The sequence below is a fragment of the Hylobates moloch genome, unplaced genomic scaffold, assembly GCF_009828535.3.
Source record: "Hylobates moloch isolate HMO894 unplaced genomic scaffold, HMol_V3 SCAFFOLD_1967, whole genome shotgun sequence".
In the NCBI taxonomy this organism is placed as follows: Eukaryota; Metazoa; Chordata; class Mammalia; order Primates; family Hylobatidae; genus Hylobates; species Hylobates moloch.
This window is the reverse complement of record NW_026654242.1, coordinates 1-9,437: the sequence shown is the minus strand read 5'-3', so window position 1 is coordinate 9,437 and position 9,437 is coordinate 1. Positions and strand designations below refer to the sequence as shown.

Sequence of the window (9,437 nt, the reverse complement as noted above, 5' to 3'; positions counted from 1 at the left end):
TGCTTTAAAAAATTAGAATAGACATTTTCTATTTATTTGTCAACTTGAGAAAGGAAATTTAATGATGCTAGAATGTAACTTCTTTATTTAATGGCTTTTAAAGATGAAGAGGATGAAATAGGAGTTACTTCTGCATAGTTGAAATGCTACATTGTAATTAGCTGAACCAGTATTTTGTACCCTGCTTGTAAACGTAGAGCTGAATAAAAATAAATCACAGATGGTTTTCTTGGCTTTTGGTTTTAAATTTTAAACTGAATTAGAGCTTGAGCATCTTTGGAAATTCCTGTTTCCTCTTTATTTTTTCCTTTATATTTTGATTCTGCTTCATGAATTGGGTTTTGTATATTTGCAGAATTGCATGTATCTTTGAAGAACTTACTGTTTATACAAAACCCTGCAACATTCCAAAAATAATTACCTAATATATGTATATATATACACATATACGTATACATATGTATATGTGTATATATACACATATACGTATAGATATGTATATGTGTATATATGAAGATGTGTATTTATACCTTCAGCTGGTACATATTTAATTGCATGTAGTTTGCTGCCTGCTGGGAATTTGCTGCCTCTATTTTTCAAGTTGCAGTGTGTATATGGCACTGGGCTACTTATTTTTATTTTATTTTATTTATTTACTTTTTTTGAGATGGAGTTTTGCTCTTGTTGCCCAGGCTGGAGTGCAATGGTGTGATCTCGGCTCACTGCAACGTCTACCTCCCAGGTTCAAGTGATTCTCCTGCCTCAGCCTCCCGAGTAGCTGGGATTATGAGACAGAGTTTCACTGTGGCACCCAGGTGGAGTGCAATGGCATGATCTTGGCTCACTGAAACCTCCACTTCTCGAGTTCAAGTGATTCTCCTGCCTCAGCCTCTGAAGTAGCTAGGATTACAGGTGCACACCACCATGCTCTGCTGATTTTTTTGTATTTTTAGTAGAGACAGGGTATTGCCATGTTGGCCTGGCTGGTCTCGAACGCCTGACCTTGAGTGATCCACCCGCCTCGGCCTCCCAAAGTGCTGAGATTACAGGTGTGAGCCACCACGCCTGGCTGGCACTGTGTTATTTACTGAAGAATATGCGCATTTCTCTGGTACCATGTTGAGGTAGATTGTATTATTATCTTAATAATTGTTTCCCTGAGTAAAAGTACCAATTCATATACCCACTAGTAGTGTTTCACATCTTGAACATTTTTATTGTAAATTTTTAATTTATGCCAATCTATAAAATTGTAAAATATCACCTCATTGTGATATTACTTTATATTTTTTATATTTCTAAGTATATTGACCATATTTTATATGTTTATGAGCCATTCATAATTCCTCATCAGTGAAATGTGCCCCAAGTTTTTTTCCTCATTTTTTTCAAGTGTGTTGACATCTTTTTTTTCATCTTTTTTTAAAATTTTTTTGTTTTTTTGAGACAAAGTCTCACTCTTGTCCCCCAGGCTGGAGTGCGATGGCACAATCTTGGTTCACTGCAACATCTGCCTCCCAAGTTCAAATGATTCTCCTGCCTCAGCCTCCCGAGTAGCTGGGACTACAGGTGCCTGCCACCATGCCTGGCTAATTTTTGCATTTTCAGTAGAGATGGGGTTTTACCATGTTGGCCAGGCTGGTCTCGAGCTCCTGACCTCAGGTGATCTGCCTGCCTCAGCCTCCCAAGGTGCTGGAATTACAGGTGTGAGCCACCGCACCTGGCCTTTTCACTGATTTTTAAAAGGCTTGTTTACACGTTTTGCAGACTAATCATTTGTGCGAACATCTCTCAGCTTATGACTTGTTTTTATGACTTGGAGAGGTTCTTAAAATGGTCAAGTTTATTAATTTCTCTCATTGATGCTTTTTTAAAACCTTTATTTTAGGTTTGGGGGTACATGTGAAGGTTTGCTACATAGGTAAACACACATCATCACCCAGGTATTATGCCCAGTACCCAGTAGTTCCCTTTTCTCTCCTCTCCCTCCTCCCACCCTCCCCTCTCAAGTAGACTCCAGTGTCCGTTGTTTCTTTCTTAGTGTTCTTATGTTCTTGTCATTTATCTCCCACTTATAAGTGAGAACATACAATATTTGGTTTTCTGTTCCTATGTTTTTAATAGTTTGCTAAGTATAATAGCCTCTAGCTCCATTCATGTTCTTGCAAAAGAAATGATCTCATTCTTTTTTATCGCTGCATAGTATTCCGTGGGTATATGTACCATATTTTCTTTATCCAATCTGTCATTGATGGGCATTTAGGTTGATTTGATGTCTTTGCTATTGTGAATAGTACTGCAATGAATATTCACGTGTATCTTTACTGTAGAATGATTTATATTCCTCTGGGTATATATGCAGTAATGGGGTTGCTGGGTCAAATGGTAGTTCTGCTTTTAGCCGTTTGAGCAGTGGCCATACTGCTTTCCACAATGGTTGAACTAATTTACATTCCTGTCAACAGCGTATAAGTGTTCTCTTTGCTCCACAACCTTGCCAGCATCTGTTATTTTTTTATTTTTTTATAGTAGCCATTCTGACTGGTGTGAGATGGTATCTCATTGTGGTTCTGATTTGCATTTCTCTAATGATCAGTGATATTGAGCTTTTTTTTCCCGTATGCTTGTTGGCCACATGTATGTCTTCTTTTGAGAATTGTCTGTTCATGTCCTTTGCTCACTTTTTAATGGGGTTGTTTTTATCTTGTAAATTTGTTTAAGTTCCTTATTGATGCTGGATATTAGACCCTAGTCAGATGCAAACATTTTCTCCCATTCTGTAGGTTGTCTGTTTACTCTCTTGACAGTTTCTTTTGCTGGGCAGACGTGCAGAAGCTCTTAAGTTTAACTAGATCCCATTTGTCAATGTTTGCTTTCGTTGCAATTGCTTTTGGTGTCTTTGTCATAAAGTCTTTGCTAGGACCTATGTCCAGGATGGTATTGCCTAGGTTCTCTTCCAGGGTTTTTATAGTTTTGGGTTTTACATTTAAGTCTTTAATCCATCTTGAGTTGATTTTTTGTATTTATGCTTTTTTTTTCATTTCTTGTTTAGCAAATCTTTTCTAGGTTGAGGCCATAACATCATTCTTCTAAATGGTCTTCTGAAAGTTTTTGTAGTTCTGCTTTTAATGATAAGATTTAATCCACTGGGAATTTATTATATATGGTGTGAGGAAGTGATCTGATTTTATATTCTTCTATTTATTGAACATTCCCTTCTTTTCTCAAAAATTGGCAATGCTAGATCTTTCACAAATCACGTTATCAAATAAATATACTTGAGTTTCTTTCTGCCAATTTCCAGTTAGTTCAATTGGTTTGTCTACATTACTATAATTTTATTGTATCTTTTCTTTTCTTTTTCTTTTTCTTTTCTTTTTTGAGATGGAGTCTCGCTCGTCGCCCAGGCTGGAGTGCAGTGGCGCAATCTCAGCTCACTGCAAGCTCCGCCTCCTGGGTTTACACCATTCTCCTGCCTCAGCCTCCTGAGTAGCTGGGACTACAGGTGTCTGCCACCACGCCAGGCTAACTTTTTGTATTTTTAGTAAAGACAGGGTTTTACCGTGTTAGCCAGGATGGTCTCGATCTCCTGACCTCATGATCTGCCCACCTTGGCCTCCCAAAGTGCTGGGATTACAGGCATGAGCCACCATGCCAGACGGTTTTATTATATCTTTATAAATTGCTAATTGCCCCACCTTGATTTTTTTCATCAGGCTTGTCTTGACTACTTTTGCCCTGTTTTTGTTTATATACATTTTATAAGGTCTTTATAAGTTTTACAAAAACCCTGTTGGAATTCTGGTTTGGATCACATTTAATTGCTAGATCAACTTAAGAATTGACATTTTTTGCAACATCGAGACTGTCCAAAATGGATTCTACTCTCTATTTTTTTTTTTTTTCAGTCTTTAGCCCTAATCTTTTGATGAAGCTTATTTGCTCTATAAAGGTTTAGGGTATCATTTTGTCAGTTTATCTAGGAATTGTACAGTATATTAGAAATTATATCTTTGTAAATTCTTCTCCTAGATGATTTTTACTCATTTCAGAAATGCAGTTGATTTTTTTAATGTAAAAAAAATTTAAATTTTTATGGGAGCTTAGCAGGTATATATATTTATGAGGTAAATGAGATATTTTGATAACAGGCATATCATACATAATAATGACATCAGGATAAACGGGATATCTGTCATCTCAAACATCGATCCTTTATTTGTACAATCCAATTACACTCTTATAGTTATTTTAAAATGTTCAATAAATTATTCTTGACTGTATTACCCTATTGTGCTATCAAATACTAGATCTTATTCATTCTCTCTAACTATATTTTTGTACCCGTTAACCATCCCCACTTTCCCCAACCCCCTCTATCCTTCCCAACCTCTGTGAACCATCATCCTACTGTTGATCTGCAGAGTTCAATTGTTTTAATTTTTAGCTCCCACAAATAATTGAGAACATGTGAAGTTTGTCTTTCTGTTCCTGGCTTATTTTGCGGAACTTAATGATCTCCAGTTCCATCCAAGTTTTTGCAAATGACAGGATCTCATTCTTTTTTATGGCTGAATAGTACTCCATTATGCATAAGTAACACATTTTCTTTTTCCATTCATCTGTTGATGGACACTTAGCTTGCTTCCAGATCTTCACTATTGTGAACAGTGCTACGACAAAGATGGGCCTGCAGATATCTCTTTGACACACTAATTTCCTTTCTTTTGGGTATATACCTAGCAGTGAGATTGCTGGATCATATGTTAATTCTATTTTTAGTTTTTTGAGGAACCTCTGCCCTGTTTTCCATAGTGGCTGTACTAATTTGCATTCCTATTAACACTGTACAAAAGTTTCATTTTCTCCATATCCTTGTTAGCATTTATTATTGCCTGTCTTTTGGATAGAAGCCATTTTTTTTTTGAGTACCAATAAGTCTTTATTTATCCATTGTATTTTCCCAGGGAAAGGAGAAAGGAAGAGTCAGCATGTGTTAAAAAATGATTAGAAAATGGGAAAGGAAGTACCCAGTACAGCAAAATCTACCATCAAATAAACACACCCCAGTGATGGGGTCACCAAAGCCCAAAGGGGCTCAGTCTCCTGCAGTTCAGGAATGAGGGAAAAGGATCAGGAAAAAAACACACAGGTACAGGCTTTCCTACCCTCCCTCCCCATAAATTCAAGATTTTACACAAAGCTTTGGTTTCTAGCAGTAAACGTGGAGTTACATTCGTTCGTCTCCTATTAAACAATCTTGTGGCCACTTTGACATAAGTTTCTAGCACCTGCATAAAAGTTCCTGAGTGACTTGGATATACATTCATATTCCCTTTCTTGGCCTCCTGACCCCACTTTCTACATGGAAGGCCCCCAATTGCATCTCTTTACTTTAGGATTAGAAATTAAAATTAAGTAGGTTTGATCCATCCAAAATACAGTAGTGTGGTTTTTTTTTTTTTTTTTTTTTTTTTTTGAGACAGAGTCCCGCTCTGTAACCAGGCTGGAGTACAGTGGTGCGATCTCAGCTCACTGCAACCTCTGACTCCTTGGCCCAAGCAACTCCCCTGCCTCAGCCTCCTGAATAGCCAGGACTACAGGTATGTGCCACCACACCCGGCCAATTTTTTTGTATTTTAGTAGAGACGGGGTTTCACCATGTTGGCTAGGATGGTTTTGAACTCCTGACCTTGTGATCCACCTGCCTCAGCCTTCCAAAGTGCTGGGATTACAGGCGTGAGCCACCGGGCCCAGGCTACAGCAGTGTCTTAAGTGTTTGGCATGAATACATCAAGAAATGGTTGGCCTAGCATGGTGGCTCATGCCTGTAATCCCAGCACTTTGGGAAGCCAAGGTGGGCAGATCACCTGAGGTCAGGAGTTCCAGACCAGCCTGGACAACACGGTGAAACCCCGTCTCCACTAAAAATACAAAAATTTGCTGGGCGTGGCGGGTGCCTGAAATCCCAGCTACTCAGGAGGACGAGGCAGGAGAATCACCAGAACCCAAGAGGCAGAGGCTACAGTGAGCCAATCATGCCACTGCACTCCAGCCTGGGCGACACAGCAAGACTCCATCTCAAAAAAAAAAAAAAAAGAAGAAAGAAATGGTAATGGTCTTGACTTAGGAGGTTGGAAACAAGGGATGGAGGGTTTTCCTAGCTTCAGGATTTTTGCATACATTGTTTAAGAGTTGTGGAGACACTCCAAGCATTAAATGTGTATGTGTGTGGGTGTGTAAGTTTTCTTTTGGGGGTGAACAGAAAAGACGGCAGGGTAGAAGACAAGTTTTTAGGACAGAAGATCTGGTCTAATAGGTAGTAAGGGAAGGGGAATACAAAAGAAAGGATGGTTCAAGATCCCCACTTTAAGAAGAGGGCCCCCCAAACTAATGTTTCAGATCTTTTTGCCTGGTGCAGAACCTTCTGTCAAAGATGCTTTGGCTATTTTTCTCTCAATACAAAAAGAAGTTTGTAAACAAAACCCCCAAAGAACATGGAGAAAGACCAATACATTATATTTACACAAACTAGGCCACCTAGCAATCAACTTAGTGAAGTCCTACAAAGCCCAGACAAATACAGTAACTTGGGGGGGCAGCATTTAGGGGAGACAAGAACCCAGGATCAGACACATACCACCCAATGCGTTCCATTGCATTTGTCCCATTTCAACACAGTGAGGTAGGTTTGCAGTGATCTCACAGCATGTAAACGAAACCCCCTTTTTCTCCTTTAGCTACCATGACACTATTAATCACTACTGCAGCAGGGCAGGACACAGGCCCCAGGCACCACAAAGCCCTCGCTTATGTGTCTCCCTGGAACCCGAGAATTTTGAAAGGTTAAGGATCTTACCTTACTTCATACATCCATCCCTCGACAGCACAGGATTAAGTACAGGGATATTGGTCTTTAAACTTATCCTTAGCAACTCTAGTTTTACAAACACACACACACCCTGTGGTACATGGTAGGCCTAACCTAATCTGGTGAACAATGGATCTGGAGATGTAAAGCACGTCCTGTGCCCTAGGATTAGACAACTGTCATCTAATCTTGGCTTGCTCGCTGGGCTTTTCACCTGGCCCAGCCTCTCCTAGCCTCTGTGTACCACCATTTCCTGTTTAGACTAATTCCCAATCTTCCAGTAGAAGGCAATCAAGTCATGGGGCAACCCAGTTAAAACCTAGTCTCCCATAAAACATTTTCAAGGCAGAGGGGGTTTCAAGAGGACACTATGGCAGAAAAGCCAGCTCCTATTGGCAAAAATGAGGTAGTTCAATAGGCTATGCACTCCAAATAGTTGCTCTCCACAGTGGCAAAAACAACAAAAAGTATTCCTGCTGCGCAGACCTGGAGCTGCTGCTGGCTGTCCCTGAGATTGCTCATGTACCTGAGAACACAGTGCAGGAAATGTGGGCCTTAGATTAAAATATGCAAAAATACAGAACCAGAATATTTACATTAAGGAAAAAAAGTTAAAATGCACAAGATACGTCATTCGCACACAGCTAGTGCAGTTGGCACCCTGGAGAAAGTGGGACCCAAGGTGCAGTATCCAAGGGAGCAAATAAATAAAATCACATTGGTCCAGAATGGGGTGGGGGTGAGCATAGAGCAGCAGGTCTGCAGCTGTTCCCCCAAACACCCTTTTTGCCATCATCATTACCCATTGCTTGGGACAGTTGCCAGCTCCCTATCCCAAAAGTGGGTATGAGGATACAAGATGTGAAAAAAAACGCTGCTTACTCCTGAGAGATTCCCTTCCACAGAATGTAGTGGCTTGGCTCCATGAATCTGGTCTTATACCTGATCATTTCACTCTGGCATGGGAATTATTATATATCCTTCTTTAAAAGGAAAACAACTTCCCTATCCACGCCACTTTCAAAAGCTGGAAATTCTGGGGATGGAGACTCAAAGTATGCAGATTGTAGGGTGATTCCCCCATCCTGGTTGCCCCCAGAACCCTCACTTGCATTTGGACAGAGCATGGTTGGAGTTCCTTTGACTCACCCTTTCCCCCCACCTACAGGGAAGAAAGGGTGATGGTGTGAACCCAAGCCTGAGATACATGGCAGTGCCAGCTAGCCCCGATGCATCCTATTCCCACTTTCTCCACTCTGCCTGCTCCTCGAAACTTCCTGATAGCAAAAGAATAGCCCCCACCCATCGTGGCTCAATTCTGCGCCTCCGGGAGCAGGGCAGGGCTGTGGATTTCTTCTTCTTCCTCCTGAAAGTAGGTTGGCTTTCCCTGTGCACTAGGGCCCTGCTGGGCCTTCAGCGGACATGAGGCTACCATATGGCTGATGCTCTGGCAGAAGTGGCACTTCTTGGGCTGGGGTGGCAGCTTGCATTCCTTGGCATGATGGTCTAGACCTCCACAGTTGTAGCACCTGTCTCCTTTTGATCTGTGCTTCTGCATGTTCTTCCCTTTTGGCCGCCTCTCACTCTCAATACAGAATACTCCACCAGGTCCGGTGACACGGATGGATACCAGACCCTTGGCTGACTTCTTAAACATGAACTCCACTGCCTCACCCTCCTTCAAGCTCCGGAACCCCTCCATGTGCAGCTTACTCTGGTGCACAAAGACGTCCACTGGGGGGTCGAGCGCGACCCCGGCCCGGGCGGTCATGGATAGGAAGCCGAACCCCATTCGCACGTTGAACTACTTACAGATGCCCACACTGTGCAGCAGCTGAGGCTCTTCTGCTGCCCGGGCCGCGTCCTCCAGCGCCTCCTCGGGCGCCTCTTCTGCCGCCTTGGCACAGCCACCTGCAAACTGCTGGTTGGACACGGAGCCCATGGTCGTCGGCTGAGCCCGTGGCCCCAGGCCCCTGGTCGGGCAGCTGCTGGCCCCGGAGAAGTCCGAAGGCAAAGGGGAAGTTCGGAGAAGAAGCTGCTACATCTTCCCCCGCACAATAGCGGTGGGAGGGCCCACCGGCTAGAAGCCATTTTAACTGGGGTGAGATGATATCTCATTGTAGTTTTGACTTGCATTTATCTGATGATCAGTAATGTTAAACATCTTGTCATATGCCTGTTTGACATTTGTATGTCTTCTTTTAAGACATGTCTATTCAGATCTTTTGCCCATTTTCAAGTCGGATTATTGGTTTTTTTCCTATAGAGTTGTTTGAGCTCCTTTGCAAATATTTTCTCCATGCTGTGGGTTGTCTCTTCATTTTTTGTGATTGTTTCCTTGGTTGTGCAGAAGCTTTTTGACATGACAAGATCCCATTTGTTTATTTTTGCTTTGGTTGCCTGTGCTTGTGGGGTAATTACTCAAGAAATCTTTGCCCACTCCAATGTCATGGAGAATTTCCCCAGTGTTTTCTTTTAGTAGTTTCCTAGTTTGAGGTCTTAGATTTAAGTTTTTCCTGCATTTTTATTTGATTTTTATGTATGACAAGGGATAGGGCTCTAATTT

At 41.5% G+C, this 9,437-nt stretch overlaps 1 pseudogene; it reads right to left on the bottom strand.

Moving 5' to 3' along the window:
• Nucleotides 1–8,183: 8,183 nt before the first annotated feature.
• On the bottom strand, nt 8,184–8,813 carry LOC116464857 (protein lin-28 homolog A-like; annotated as a pseudogene).
• Nucleotides 8,814–9,437: the final 624 nt, after the last annotated feature.